General features: G+C 42.8%; 1 pseudogene; it reads left to right on the top strand.

Moving 5' to 3' along the window:
• Positions 1–4,650: 4,650 nt before the first annotated feature.
• On the top strand, positions 4,651–15,346 carry LOC147320110 (uncharacterized; annotated as a pseudogene).
• The last annotated feature ends 426 nt before the right edge of the window (positions 15,347–15,772 follow it).

Raw genomic sequence — 15,772 nt, 5'->3', positions numbered from 1 at the left:
GATCCTCATTCCCACTGCTTCACACTCGGCTGCGAACCGTTCCAGTGCGAGCTGGAGGCCCTCACCCAATGAAGCCAACAGAACCACATCATCCGCAAAAATCAGAGATGAGATTCTGAGGCCACCAAAGCGAAAGCCCTCCGCCACTTGGCTGCGCCTAGAAATCCTGTCCATAAAAATTATGAACAGAACCGGAGACAAAGGGCAGCCCTGGCAGAGCCCATCACCCACCGGGAACGAGTCCAACTTATTGCCGGCAATGCGAACCAAGCTCTTGCAACGGTTGTATAGGGATCGAAAGGCCCGTAGCAATGGGCCAGACACCCCATACTCCCGCAACACCTCCCACAGGACACCCCGAGGGACACGGTTGAATGCCTTCTCCAAGTCCACAAAACACATGTAGACTGGTTGGGCAAACTCCCATGCACCCTCAAGTATCCTCGAGAGGATAAAGAGCTGGTCCAGTGTTCCGCGACCAGGACGAAAACCGCATTGTTCCTCCTGTATCCGAGGTTCGACTAGCGGACGAACTCTCCTTTCCAGCACCCTGGCATAGACTTTCCCAGGGAGGCTGAGGAGTGTGATCCCCCTGTAGTTGGAACACACCCTCCGGTCCCCTTTCTTAAAGATGGGGACCACCACCCCGGTCTGCCAGTCCACAGGTACTGCCCTTGATCTCCACGCAACATTGCAGAGGCGTGTCAACCAGGACAGCCCTACAACGGCCAGAGCCTTCAGGAACTCGGGGCGGACCTCATCAACACCAGGGGCTCTGCCACCAAGGAGTTGTTTAACTGCCTCAGTGACCTCGCCCCCGGAAATTGGCGGGTCATCCCCAGACTCTGCTTCCTCCTCGGAAGACGTGTCAGTGGGATTAAGGAGGTCCTCGAAGTATTCCTTCCACCGCCTGACAATTTTCTCAGTCGACGTCAGCAGCGCTCTGCCAGCACTATACACAGTGCAGGTAGAGCACCGCTTTCCCCTCCTGAGACGCCTGACGGTTTGCCAGAATCTCTTCGCGGCAGTCCGAAAGTCTTTTTCCATGGCCTCTCCGAACTCCTCATACACACCCGAGTTTTTGCTTCAGCCACTGCCCGAGCCGCATTCCGCTTGGCCTGTCGATACCTGTCGGCTGCCTCCGGAGTCCCACAGGCTAACCAATCCCGATAGGACTCCTTCTTCAGCCTGGTGGCTCCCTTCACCTCTGGTGTCCACCATTTGGTTCGGGGATTACCACCACGGCAGGTACCAACCACCTTGCGGCCGCAGCTCAATGCAGCAGCTTCGGCAATGGAGACGCTGAACATGGTCCATTCGGACTCAATGTCCCCAGTCTCTCTCGGAATGCTGTTGAAGCTCTGCCGGAGGTGTGCGTTGAAGATCTCGCGGACTGGGGCCTCTGCTAGACATTCCCAGCACACCCTCACTACGCGTTTAGGTGCACCAGGTCTGTCCAGCGTCCTCCCCCGCCACCTGATCCAACTCACCACCAGGTGGTGATCAGTTGACAGCTCAGCCCCTCTCTTTACCCGAGTGTCCAGAACATATGGTCGCAGGTCTGGTGATATGATTACAAAATCGATCATCGACCTACGGCCTAGAGCGTCCTGGTGCCACGTGCACTCATATACTTTATATTTGTTTTGTAGTTATCTTATTTTGAAAGAAATGTTTACACATTACCATAGCGACCAGAGAGCATTAAGGGGCAGAGAGGAGGATGTTACTCTCAATGTTTTTGCCGCATTTCAGGAGGAGGCTGCTAATAAAGTTACACAATTCCACAGTGAATTTGCATTTGTTATTATATTTACAAAATACCACACATTTTGTTTTGGTTGTATCATTTTATTTTGTTGTATTTATCCGCAACACCTTAAAGGCCAGTCTGTGAAATTAGTGTCTGACATTAAACCGGTCCGTGGCACAAAAATAGTTGGGGACCCCATCACTCAGACCACTCACACACAAACTCTATTCAGACCAAGTCTTTATTTCTAACAGGTACATAGTCTAAGAAGCTTGGAAAGAAAAGCACCTGGACTTCTTTAAGTTGCTTAAAGATGTTTCACCTCTCATCTGAAAAGCTTCTTCAGTTCTAGGGTCAAATGGTGCAGAGTCCCAGATTCTGGGACCCTCACACGTTGTTGTCATCACAACAACAGAAAGGAAGTGTACTTTTATCATTTGAGGTTTTTCTTGAGTCTTGGTTAGAAAATTTGATTTTCCTAATTTGTGTAAAGTAAAATGCCCTTTCTCTGTGGTTTTCAATTTCCTGACCAAGAAGAATAATTTAGGATTAACAACAAAAACTTTTTTTGATAGCATAAACATAGAAATAACACAGAGAAATCTAAAAGAAAAAAATAAGAAAAGAAAATGGTAGTGTTTTTGGGAACTCAATAATTAGACGGACCAGATGCAGAAGTGTAGTGGTGATTTTTTTTCCAAAAAGGTGGAAGGCCACCTTTTGGTCATCCCCTTGGGGATTCTTTAGAGGGATAAATGTCATTCATCCCTGGGGATGGCCAAAGAGTAAACTTATTATTATGATGATGATGATGATGATGATGATGATTATTATTATTATTTTAGACATACATATAAATATGGCAATTTGCAGATACAAAAGGTAGAATCAATTACAACAAGATTACGATACTCAATACTAAGAAAAATAAAAACAAATGGTGAATATGGACATCTATGCAGATGTAAGAAAATGAACAGGATGTAACACTAAATTAAATGCCACAAATGTGAAGCCAAAAAAGAAGGAAAAAACCCAAGGGGGAGATGTATTTTATCTGAGGTATCCAAATCAGTGGGAAGATGCTTTAGAATATCATGTTGTTTTTGTGGTTTATTTATTTTAAGTAATATCAAAGATTTTATAGATCATTTAAATTCCTTTAAAAAAAAAACAGGCTCAGGGCATGATTTTGTAATCCTACTTTTGTGTATGAAAAATGTAGCTAAACCTAAAACAGTTTTACAACACAGTTCGTCATTCTTATCTTGTGAAATCAAACCGAATGTTATATTGTCTCTGGAGAAAGAATCATGGATTGATTAAATCTTTGGTTTTATCCATTAATGAACATCAAACCAGAATGTCTGTGTAAAAGAATAAAAGAAAAATGTATGTATTGTGAGTACATGTTGTCATTATTATAAATCTTAATATTAAATCTTATATTAATGCTAACATTAAGCAATTCTTTAGAGGGATAAATGTCATTCATTAACTTAAAATGTGTTTCTTTTGTTTTGGGGGGAGTATAGTAAATTTTAAGTCCATTGTTCTAAATCTGTTAATTGAATCTTTAATATATTTATGTAGGATGTAATTCCGATTTTGTCTTCCGGGAAATAATTGATCTGGTAAACAGCTTCTTATGAAACTGTTGTTCCATTTCTTGTTTAAAAGGGGTGTTCCTTTAATTGCCAGTGAGGTGCGTTGTGGCACCATAGGTTGTTGTGCCTTTATATTTTTAGTTAGAAACACAAACTCTTTTGTAGTGCTTTACATAATTTAGTGAATTTATTAGGCATTAAAATTGTATTTAGTAACAAAATTATCATAATCCAATAAATTACTATTAGTGTCCATTAGATCACCTGTAGACCATACAGTGGGGCAAAAAAGTATTTAGTCAGCCACCGATTGTGCAAGTTCCCCCACTTAAAATGATGACAGAGGTCAGTAATTTGCACCAGAGGTACACTTCAACTGTGAGAGACAGAATGTGAAAAAAAAAAATCCATGAATCCACATGGTAGGATTTGTGAAGAATTTATTCGTAAATCAGGGTGGAAAATAAGTATTTGGTCACCTCAAACAAGGAAAGAGAGAGAGAGAGAGAGAGAGAGAGCATAACATAAACAGTGAAGCTGGAGGAATCAACGCTAACACTTTTCACTCGATAAAAGTTAGCATGAAGGTATGGAAGCCCATTTCCGCCACTAAAAACAAAAAAGATCCATAACTCAAAAGTTTGAGAAAATAACTCGAAATTTCGAGTTAGCGCTGCCAATAAAAAATCTACGTGGCTGATGTCATTTCCTTGTTACCCAGAAGGATATGGAGCAAAGGGGTGCGCACTCAAAACTGGATCGTGTAGTGAGCTACTGTATAACAACAAATGGCGCCAGGTTCTTCAGTTTTGAATGCCTTCCTACAAATGATAACTGGATAAAAGGTATACAAAAACAGTGTGACAGCGATTGTTACATACAAAGTTGAATAGAATGCAACGTGAGGGTTAACCAAAGGTACCTATAAGGTCTCTGTTACACGCTAATGACACCTGTTATGTCTGATGAAACAGACGTTTTGCTGAAAGCATGCGTAATAAGTGTACAACACTGTATAAAACAAAATCACAAATCACCCAAAGCAGGGAATATGACTGACAACTATATAAATAAGGAACAAAACCAATAAAACTGTAACCAGATAACAGAAAATGTGGGATTGACTGTATTGTGATGCTGATTGTAGTTACAGTGCAAATGGACACTTAAAAATGCAGTTCCCACTTCTCCACCATAGTCAGAGCTCATAATGTAGGTAGGCACAGATACTTTGATGATAATATGGTGGCTTTATAATAGGTAATTTTAATTTACATCCTTCCTTACAGCATGGGAGACTTGACTGAGTTCTTGAAACAAAGAGAAGTCTCTGAGGAAATTATACAGACCTTGGAGAATGAGAAGGTACTTAATTCCAACAAGATACTGGTTGAAATGCAACTTTTCCTCATTGTTCTTAAGTTAAAAATAGGATTGTATTTTCAAGGCTGGTTGTTTTAATAAATTAAATTATTTTTCCATCTTTAGATTGATGCCAGTGTCATAAGTCTAATGACAGATGAGGAGCTGAAGACTTATTTGCCATCATACGGTGATCGTCTAGCAGTACAGGGAGTGCAGAATTATTAGGCAAATGAGTATTTTGTTCACATCATCCTTTTCATGCATGTTGTCTTACTCCAAGCTGTATAGGCTCGAAAGCCTACTACCAATTAAGCATATTAGGTGATGTGCAACTCTGTAATGAGAAGGGGTGTGGTCTAATGACATCAACACCCTATATCAGGTGTGCATATTTATTAGGCAACTTCCTTTCCTTTGGCAAAATGGGTCAAAAGAAGGACTTGACAGACACAGGAAAGTCAAAAACCCTCTAGCAGATCATTACATGAAGGAACCTTTAAAAAAAAAAAAAAAAAAAACAAGCGCGTCCATGCTCACAGGTGTACACACAGGTGATCACACCCACAAACTACACCCTTTTTGGCTCCTACCTCAAAGCACACTGTGTTCTGTTGATCTTATGTGCTGCACAATAATGTTTAATATTTAGTATTTACTGTCATATTCCCATATATCATTGTGATGTTGTTTATTCTATTACTCTTGTTCTCTTCTGCTTGTTTTCTTTTTTCTTTCTCAGCAGGTGATCCAGGTGATCGATATATGCATTTTTTTTTCTGCTCATTCTGTTGGTTTTTGTTTTTTGCCCTTCTCCCCTGTCCCTCTTCTCAGCTGTTTCTCTTTCCCTCTTTCTTTCTCCCCTTCTTTCCCCCAGTCAAGTCTGTCCCGTATTCAGTAAGTGAAAATAAAACAATAAAAGGGGAATCAAATGGACCATTACGGCAAGGCTGGGATGGTCAATTTGGTAAAGTAAATCCGTTGGGCATCTTTCTTTGCCTTTAGACAACAATTCTGATGGCAAAAGAGCCAAACGGGACAGGTAAGAGAAAAAAAAAAAAATAGTGAGATATCTTGCAGAGGGATGCAGCAGTCTCAAAATTGCAAAACTTCTGAAGCGTGATCATCGAACAATCAAGCGTTTCATTCAAAATAGTCAACAGGGTCGTAAGAAGCGTGTGGAAAAACCAAGGCGCAAAATAACTGCCCATGAACTGAGAAAAGTCAAGCGTGCAGCTGCCAAGATGCCACTTGCCACCAGTTTGGCCATATTTCAGAGCTGCAACATCACTGGAATGCCCAAAAGCACAAGGTGTGCAATACTCAGAGACATGGCCAAGGTAAGAAAGGCTGAAAGACGACCACCACTGAACAAGACACACAAGCTGAAACGTCAAGACTGGGCCAAGAAATATCTCAAGACTGATTTTTCTAAGGTTTTATGGACTGATGAAATGAGAGTGAGTCTTGATGGGCCAGATGGATGGGCCCGTGGCTGGATTGGTAAAGGGCAGAGAGCTCCAGTCCGACTCAGACGCCAGCAAGGTGGAGGTGGAGTACTGGTTTGGGCTGGTATCATCAAAGATGAGCTTGTGGGGCCTTTTCGGGTTGAGGATGGAGTCAAGCTCAACTCCCAGCCCTATTGCCAGTTTCTGGAAGACACCTTCTTCAAGCAGTGGTACAGGAAGAAGTCTGCATCCTTCAAGAAAAACATGATTTTCATGCAGGACAATGCTCCATCACACGCGTCCAAGTACTCCACAGCATGGCTGGCAAGAAAGGGTATAAAAGAAGAAAAACTAATGACATGGCCACCTTGTTCACCTGATCTGAACCCCATTGAGAACCTGTGGTCCATCATCAAATGTGAGATTTACAATGAGGGAAAACAGTACACCTCTCTGAACAGTGTCTGGGAGGCTGTGGTTGCTGCTGCACGCAATGTTGATGGTGAACAGATCAAAACACTGACAGAATCCATGGATGGCAGGCTTTTGAGTGTCCTTGCAAAGAAAGGTGGCTATATTGGTCGCTGATTTGTTTTTGTTTTGTTTTTGAATGTCAGAAATGTATATTTGTGAATGTGGAGATGTTATATTGGTTTCACTGGTAAAAATAAATAACTGAAATGGGTATATATTTGTTTTTTGTTAAGTTTCCTAATAATTATGCACAGTAATAGTCACCTGCACACACAGATATCCCCCTAAAATAGCTAAAACTAAAAACAAACTAAAAACTAGGGATGGGTATCGTTTAGGTTTTATCCAATACCGGTGCCAAATCGGTACTTTTGAAACGGTGCCGGTGCTCAAACGGTGCTCAAACCGGTGCTTAAAGAATGGAGAACACAAAATTGGTCCAAAAACCTCTCATGTTCAGCTGTTTTTTGTAAAAATATAACAATGTTAGCCTTTTCTGCAGCTATGGGGCATATATGGTATCACTCTTGGCTGGAAGCAGTGCTTAAACAATGGAAAAAAAACACAAACTTTGTCCTAAACCTCTCATGTTGAACTGTTTTCCACTTTTTCTTTGGTCATTTTAGCCTTTTTAGCCAGGGTGAAGGGAGTATCTGCCATCAAACAAGAGGACAGCCGCTAGGGCTGGGCGATATGACCCAAAATTCATATCTCGATATTTTTTAGCTGGATGGCGATATAAGATATATATCTCGATTTTTGTTTTTTAAAGCCATAAGTTAAGAACAAAAAGAGAGTTCCTAGTCACACTGTGTCCCAGATGTCACACGGGCACTTTTATTTACATACAGCGTAGATGTACATGAAGAAATTACTCAAAAATAAATTATCAGCATTTATTAAATAATCATGGTCCATAAATAAAAGAAAACAATGATGTTTTTGTGCATAACAAAAAGCTCACAATTGTGCAGTCAAAATGTAAACTAATAGACGCTGAGCATAATAACTAAGAGACAGATTTCACAGCTGCACCACGTCTCTGAACAGGTGCCGTTTGTGGTCCTTATACACACACAGTACGTATCACTCCGCGAGGCTCCTCCTCGGTAGCCGTAATCCTCCGACAATCCATCAAGCCGTGCAGCTCTGTAGCTTAGCAAAGTCATATTAAAACATTTTTTTTGACAGATTGCTGAGCGCTGTGTACCACATAAAATCGGTTCGCGGTCAGTAAGCACAACCAGAATTCATACATAAGGCGCACTGTCGATTTTTGAGAAAATGAAAGGATTTTAGGCCGTGCAGCCCCTCCGGGATGCATGTCTTTAGCGCGGTTAGCTCGCTAGCGCGGTTAGCTCGCTAACACGTTGACGCCGTCCAGCCCCACGCACGGTAACTCGCTAACGGAGATTTTCCGCTTTCGTCTTGTCATTGCCTGCAGGTGAAGCTATGGGGGAGGGGGAGTTGTGTTCAGTGAAGGAGAGGCGAGGCAGAGTAACGTTGCGTAGAGACAAAAGTGGACGAAAGAGAGGCAAACCTGCGGCTCCACAAGTATAATTATAACGTAACATAGACTATATCGATATAAACGATATTGTCACATCTTATATATCGATATTTTAAAAAAACTCGATATATCGCCCAGCCCTAACAGCCGCATGTAGCTATGATGATGTTTGCTAGTTCACCTTACATGCATTAATGTAATAACGTGGTTAGCCTACTCAACGTAAATTAGCTACTCACGCAGAGAAGAACGGCTGCTGCTGTAGCAATGGGAATTGCATTTACCTGTGTGTTCCACCCGGGGTCTTGAGAGTGTAACACCGGAAGGTGAGAACCGGAGACTCATGACTGTTTATTAAGAGTTTAATAAAAGTTTACCTCGGAGGAGGGAAAGTTCAACCGAGCATCTTGTGAAGTTTATAGAGAGAACAAGATGAAACATGGTGGCAGCGGGGTCTAGAGTGATCCACACCGCGCTTTGAAGACAACAGATTGAGCGGACGGTATCGACGCGTCCAGCTAGGCTAGTTAGCCTCGGAGGTGCTAACGGCTCAGGACAGCAAGTGAGACGCTGACGAGAAGAGCGCAGCGGCGTCTACGATGGATGGATTGAAGCCACCCGCACAGTGGAGTATGGATTCAGTGAACCTGTCTAAAGCGTGGAAAACATGGAAAGAAGAGTTTACACTCTACACGGAACTAGCTCTGCCGGATGCTGAGGAAAAGGCGAGAGTGAAGCTGTTTTACTATCTGATCGGGGAACGGGGCAGGGAGCTCTGTGGAACGCTGATCGGAGCTGAGGCAAGAGTAACAGTAAGTGAGCTGATGAGAAAAATCGATGAACACTGTAATCCCAAAGTTAATGAGACTGTCGAGAGATACAGATTTTTTGCACGCAATCAGGCTCCTGGAGAAAATATTGATAAATATGTTACGGACCTGAGAATGCTGGCGAGCACCTGCAACTTTGGACAATTAAAAGACTCACTGATCAGAGACAGGATCGTCTGTGGCACGAACAGCTCCGGTTGGAGGGAAAGGTTGCTCAGAGAAGAGAACCTCACATTAGACAGATGTCTAGATATTTGTAGAGCAATGGAGATTTCAAGAGAATACAACAAAACAATAGCGGGACAGGCTATAGAGGAACTGCATGCAGTAAAACAAAAAGAGAGAAAAAGACTGGATAAAGAGATATCATGCAGATTTTGTGGAAGAGCACATGAAAGACTCAAATCAAAATGCCCAGCATATGGAAAAAAATGCAAAAAATGTGGCAAAGAAAATCATTTTGCTATAGCATGCAGGAGTAAAAGCGGACAGAGTGAAAATGGAAAAAAGATCCACACAGTGACGGAGCAGGACTCGGATTCCTGTGAGGACATAATGACTGTCACAGCTATGACACAGACTGCAGTAGAAGTGAACCAGATCAAAGAATCAGACATGAAAAAACGAGAACAGCTGTTTGCAGGCATGATGATTGGCAACAGCCTGGTCAAGTTTCAAGTTGACTGTGGTGCAACCTGCAACGTTATTCCCATCAACTTGTTGAACCCGAACATCAAAATGGAGCACACAGACAAGGTTCTTGTGATGTACAATAAGTCAAAGCTGTGTCCATTAGGAAAGTGTAAGGTCAAGCTGACAAACCCAAGAAACAACAAAAAGTACAGAGTCGAGTTCCAAGTGGTAGAGGAGGATTGTAAAACACCTCTACTTGGGAGAACAGCTAGTGAAGCGATGAAGCTAATACAAGTTAAATATGATAACATCTGTGCTTTGGACAGCTCAGTGACAACAGCTCCATCAGAGAACAACGCATGGTTGTTGGAAGAGATAAAGACTGAGTTTCAGGATGTGTTTACAGGAGATGGATGTTTGCAAGGTGAATATGAGCTGGAAATCGACACAACAGTGCAGCCCGTCAAACTGCCAAAACGCAGAGTCCCAGTGTCGATGATGAAACCACTGAAAGAGGAACTGATGAGCCTTGCAGACAGACAAATAATAGCACCAGTGGAAGGTAGTACTGATTGGATCAGTGGGATGGTGACAGTGCAGAAGCCAAATGGCAAACCCAGGATATGTATTGACCCAAGACCGCTTAACAAAGCTTTGAAGCGTAGTCACTTCCCGTTACCGACAATAGATGACATATTGCCAGATGTGTCAAAAGCGAAAGTTTTCACAGTTTGTGATGTGAAACATGGCTTTTGGCATGTGAAGCTTACAGAAGAGTCAAGCCATCTCACGACATTCGCAACACCATTTGGTCGCTTTCGTTGGCTGAGAATGCCGATGGGGATCAGCCCAGCGCCAGAGGTCTTTCAGCGCAAACTGATGCAAGCGTTAGAGAACCTGCCAGGCACATACATCATTGCTGATGACATCCTGATCACTGGAAAAGGAGAGACGACTGAGTTGGCAGAAATGGATCATGACAGAAACCTGAGACTTTTCCTGGAACGCTGCAGAGAGAGAAACATCAAATTAAATGTGGAAAAACTCAAGCTTAGAAGACAGGAAGTACCATACATCGGACATCTACTCACAGCAGAGGGGCTGAGCGCTGACCCAGAGAAGGTACGGGCCATCACAGAGATGCCAGCACCAACTGACATAAAAGGGGTGCAGAGACTAGTTGGAATGGTCAACTATTTATCAACGTTTTACAAGCATCTGTCAGACGACTGTGAGCCTCTCAGACAACTGACGCACAGAGATAGCCTATGGGAGTGGACAGACGTGCAGGAAGATGCATTTAAAAGACTGAAAGAAAAACTAACACAAGTCCCAGTTTTGAAATATTACAGCCCTGAAGAAGAGCTGACGCTGCAGTGTGATGCCAGCGAGACAGGACTGGGAGCAGCTCTGACTCAACATGGAAAACCAGTGGCATTTGCAAGTCGTGCATTGACGCTCACTGAACGAGGTTATGCACAAATTGAAAAGGAATGCTTAGCTATTGTGTTTGGGATGGAGAAATTCCACCAATATACATATGGTCGTCTTGTGAGAGTGCAATCAGACCACAAGCCACTCGAGAACATTATTAAAAAGCCACTGTTACATGCACCTAAGAGACTGCAAAGGATGCTATTAAGGCTGCAAAAATATGATATAACCATAACATATGTTCCAGGCCGGGACATGCTACTTGCTGATACGCTGAGTAGGGCCTACCTGCAGGATAGCATCAAAAGCCAGACAGAGTTGGAGACAGAATGTGTCAACATGGTGGACTATGTACCTGTTTCAACAGAAAGCATGGACAGAATACGGGCAGGGACGAGAACCGACCACACACTACAAACGCTGATAAAAGCAATACAAAAGGGGTGGCCAGCCTGTAAGAAAGATGTACCTGTTGAAATAACCCAGTTCCAATCTTTGCAGGATGAACTGAGCACACAGGATGGATTGGTCTTCAAGGGAGAGAGAGTGGTGATTCCAGAAGCACTGCAGGCAGATATAACCCAGCGAATTCACTCAACACACATCGGCACAGAAGGGTGCCTCAGGAGAGCTAGAGACTGCGTCTACTGGCACAGTATGAACGACCACATCAAAAAGTACATCGATCGCTACATGTGACATATGTCGGTCTGTGGATGCAAAACAACAGAAAGAGACACTAAAACCACACGAGCCGACCACTAGACCATGGACCAAAGTGGGGACAGATTTATTCAACTTTGAGGGTAGGGACTACCTAATAACTGTTGACTATTACTCCAACTTTTGGGAGATAGATTATCTACCTGATACCAAGTCGAGTACTGTGATTAGGAAACTAAAGGCTCATTTCGCACGTCAGGGAATCCCAAATATTGTTTTTTCTGACAACGGGCCCCAGTACAGCTCAACAGAGTTTGCCAACTTCAGCCGGAAATGGGAATTTCGACACCATACCTCATCACCTGGCTATCCGCAGAGCAACGGCAAAGCTGAGTCTGCCGTTAAAACTGCCAAACGACTCATGAAAAAGGCGAAATTGGCTGGACAGGATCCATATTTGGCCTTATTGGACCACAGAAACACCCCAACACAAGGTTTAACTACCAGCCCTGCACAGAGACTGTTAAGCAGGAGGACGAGGACACTTCTCCCAATAGGAGACAGATTGTTGCAACCCACAGTGACTGACAACAAGTTAGCACTGATGAAAAACAGAGAGAGACAAACAAAGTACTACAACAAGACAGCGAAGGACATGGACACATTAAACCCAGGGGACTTGGTGCGAGTCCAACCTTTTGAACCACACAACTTATGGACCAAGGCTAGAGTGTGTAACACTCTGGGAAACAGATCCTATGATGTGGAGTTGGACAACGGCAGAGTCCTCAGAAGGAATCGTCGCCATCTGAGGCGAGCTACGGAGGTCAAAAAAGACATGTCAGCACATCTCCAGCTTGAGGGACAGAACATTACTGTGCCAACACAGAGCAAAGAGAACACACAAAACAGCACTACCAGGTCAGGACGGGTAGTACAACAACCTGGATATTTGAAGGACTATGTATGCAATTAAGGGGTAATCTGTGAGTTATACGCTGTGATTTGTTTACTTGTCAGAGGAAAGACAAAAGAAAAAAAAAAAAAAAAAAATCTGTGACGACATTTGAGTTATATGTTGTGATTTGTTTACTGGTTAGAGAACAGAGCAGAACATCTGTGATACTATTTTGAGTTATGGCTTTGTGATCTGTTTACTTGTTTGGAAGAAAAAAAAATAAAAGAAAAAAAATAAGGAAATGAGAAACAAAACAGAAAAAATGAATAAAAGTAATACTAAAGGAAAATAGAAAGAAAGCTAAAAAAGTAAGTGGAAGAAAGAATTTTTATTTTTGAAGAAAATTGTGTCCAACAAAGAAATGTCATGTCTAAGTTTTGTTCCAGTTGTAAACTGAGTTCTCAATTTATGAATAGTTCATTGTCTTTGTAAAAGAAAAGGGATGTAGCAATGGGAATTGCATTTACCTGTGTGTTCCACCCGGGGTCTTGAGAGTGTAACACCGGAAGGTGAGAACCGGAGACTCATGACTGTTTATTAAGAGTTTAATAAAAGTTTACCTCGGAGGAGGGAAAGTTCAACCGAGCATCTTGTGAAGTTTATAGAGAGAACAAGATGAAACAGCTGCCACCATCATCCATCATCATTTCTGCTACACTGGCAGGGCTAGGGGCCAGGACTCTCCTCTTCGTGTTTTTGGGGGATGTTGCATAACAGGCAACCCACCCGCAGTAGATGTGCTCGGTGTGAGGTCTCGCAGCAAGCTATCAAATACAGCGCATTTCTAGGCTTTTAAAAAAACCGCTATGCGTCGCCAGGTGTTTCATCGGATTTGAGGTGTTACCTCCTTTGACAGTATCACAGTATCAGCTTAAAACACTTGTTGCAGGCTGCTGAGTTTGCATATTTTGCTGTGAAGTACAGCCACACTTTTGACCGCTTCGCCTTGGACATTTTTAATCTGTAGCTCTGCTCTAACAGAACGTACGTACCTGGCCCCGCCTACTATCCTCGGAAACGTAAAATGATTGGCTAGAATCTAAAGTGTATCACAGCTCAGGAAAAAAAAGCACCGAAATAAAGCACCGAAATGTGCGCTGCTTTTCGGTCTGGTTACTACCGTTTATGTCAGAACCGGTGCCATCATGGCACCGGACACCGGTACCCATCCCTACTAAAAACTACTTCCAAAAACATTCAGCTTTGATATTAATGAGTTTTTTGGGTTCATTGAGAACATGGTTGTTGTTCAATAATACAATTATCCCTCAAAAATACAACTTGCCTAATAATTCTGCACTCCCTGTATTTGGATTTTGCAGGAGCAGCAGCCGCAAGTCAGCGCTTTTTGAACGGCTGAAATCCAAACTGTCCAAAAGAAAATTATCTGAAGAGGATGGCAGTAGCACAAGGCAAGAAGAACATTCCCAAACAACCCAAAAAAGAAATGCTCTGAAGAGAAATAGAAAAATAGAAATAGGATGGATGCATCATGATGAAGACACTGAGGTTTTCAAGCAGGTTAGAGCTAGACAAGGAGGAGGAACAAGAAAAATAGACATTTGCAAGGATGCCAAGAAAAGGGACATATTACAGGTTGCAACAGGCCTGTTCTTTCCAGATGGAGGAAACATTCGGGGGCCCTTAACCGATTTCTACTGTGATCTGAAAGATTATCAAGAGATGATAGTCGATGATGCATTGACAGTAGGAGAACTTTATCATGTCACAAAACTTAATATCCTCAGGTTCTACCTCACCACAAAGAAAAAACAAAATGACAGCCTTCAGAGCTTCAACCCAGGTTTGCATCCATCTTCAGAAATTGAAGCGAGTCCTCAAAACCAAACCTCTTCTTTTACTGTCACTACAGTCCAAACATCTGCTCCATTTGAAACAATCAGCCATGATGTGACATACAAGCGCTAACACTTCTCACAGCAGTGACATTATTTTTGTTGGCCCCTTTTCTGACAGTGAGCCAATAAATTCGGATGACACCCTGATTTTTTCTCCACAACCTGGTCCATCCAGTGAGAGAGTGAGGAGAGTAGTGGTGGTCCACAGAGGGCAGGTAATGTCAGAGCTCATTTCACATTTTAGTGATAAGGACCTTGAAGATCTCAACATCAAAATCCAGGTCTTACTGCCTGATGGAACACCTGAAATGGCCCAGGACGATGGGGGAGTTGTGAGAGATTGTCTTTCAGAATTCTGGAAATAATTCTATGACCAGTGCACCACTGGAAATGTTTACAAAGTGCCTTTCTTAAGGCATGATTTTGGGCAACCGGAGTGGGAGAGTGTGGGCAGAATCATTGCATTTGGATGGGTTAGAGAGACATATCTGCCTGTGAAAATTGCACCTGCCATTCTGGAACAAGCTGCCTTTGGATATGTAAAGAGTGATATTGTGGAGAATTTCCTTAAGTTCATGCCTGACTCTGAGCGTACAGTGTTAGAGGCGTGGCGATCAGACTTTAGCACCGTGGACCAAGAAGAACTTATAGACATACTTGATAACCACAGCTGCAGAAAGATACCAACAGCCTGCAATGCCACTGAAGTCCTATTGGAGCTTGCACACAAAACACTTGTCCAAGAGCCTGCCTACAGTGGGGCAAAAAAGTATTTAGTCAGCCACCGATTGTGCAAGTTCCCCCACTTAAAATGATGACAGAGGTCAGTAATTTGCACCAGAGGTACACTTCAACTGTGAGAGACAGAATGTGAAAAAAAAAATCCATGAATCCACATGGTAGGATTTGTAAAGAATTTATTCATAAATCAGGGTGGAAAATAAGTATTTGGTCACCTCAAACAAGGAAAATCTCTGGCTCTCACAGACCTGTAACCTGACCTGTAAGTATTTGGTCAATAACAAAAATACAACTCAATACTTTGTAACATAACCTTTGTTGGCAATAACAGAGGTCAAACATTTACTATAGGTCTTTACCAGGTTTGCACACACAGTAGCTGGTATTTTGGCCCATTCCTCCATGCAGATCTTCTCGAGAGCAGTGATGTTTTGGGGCTGTCGCCGAGCAACACGGACTTTCAACTCCCGCCACAGATTTTCTATGGGGTTGAGGTCTGG

Source organism: Aulonocara sp. 'chitande type north' Nkhata Bay, linkage group LG10, assembly GCF_057382095.1.
Source record: "Aulonocara sp. 'chitande type north' Nkhata Bay isolate Kocher_YH1m ecotype deep benthic linkage group LG10, A_spYH_male_GT1.1, whole genome shotgun sequence".
NCBI classification, from domain to species: domain Eukaryota; kingdom Metazoa; phylum Chordata; class Actinopteri; order Cichliformes; family Cichlidae; genus Aulonocara; species Aulonocara sp. 'chitande type north' Nkhata Bay.
Note: the sequence above shows the minus strand (reverse complement) of the source record. Positions and strands in the feature narration are given on the sequence as shown.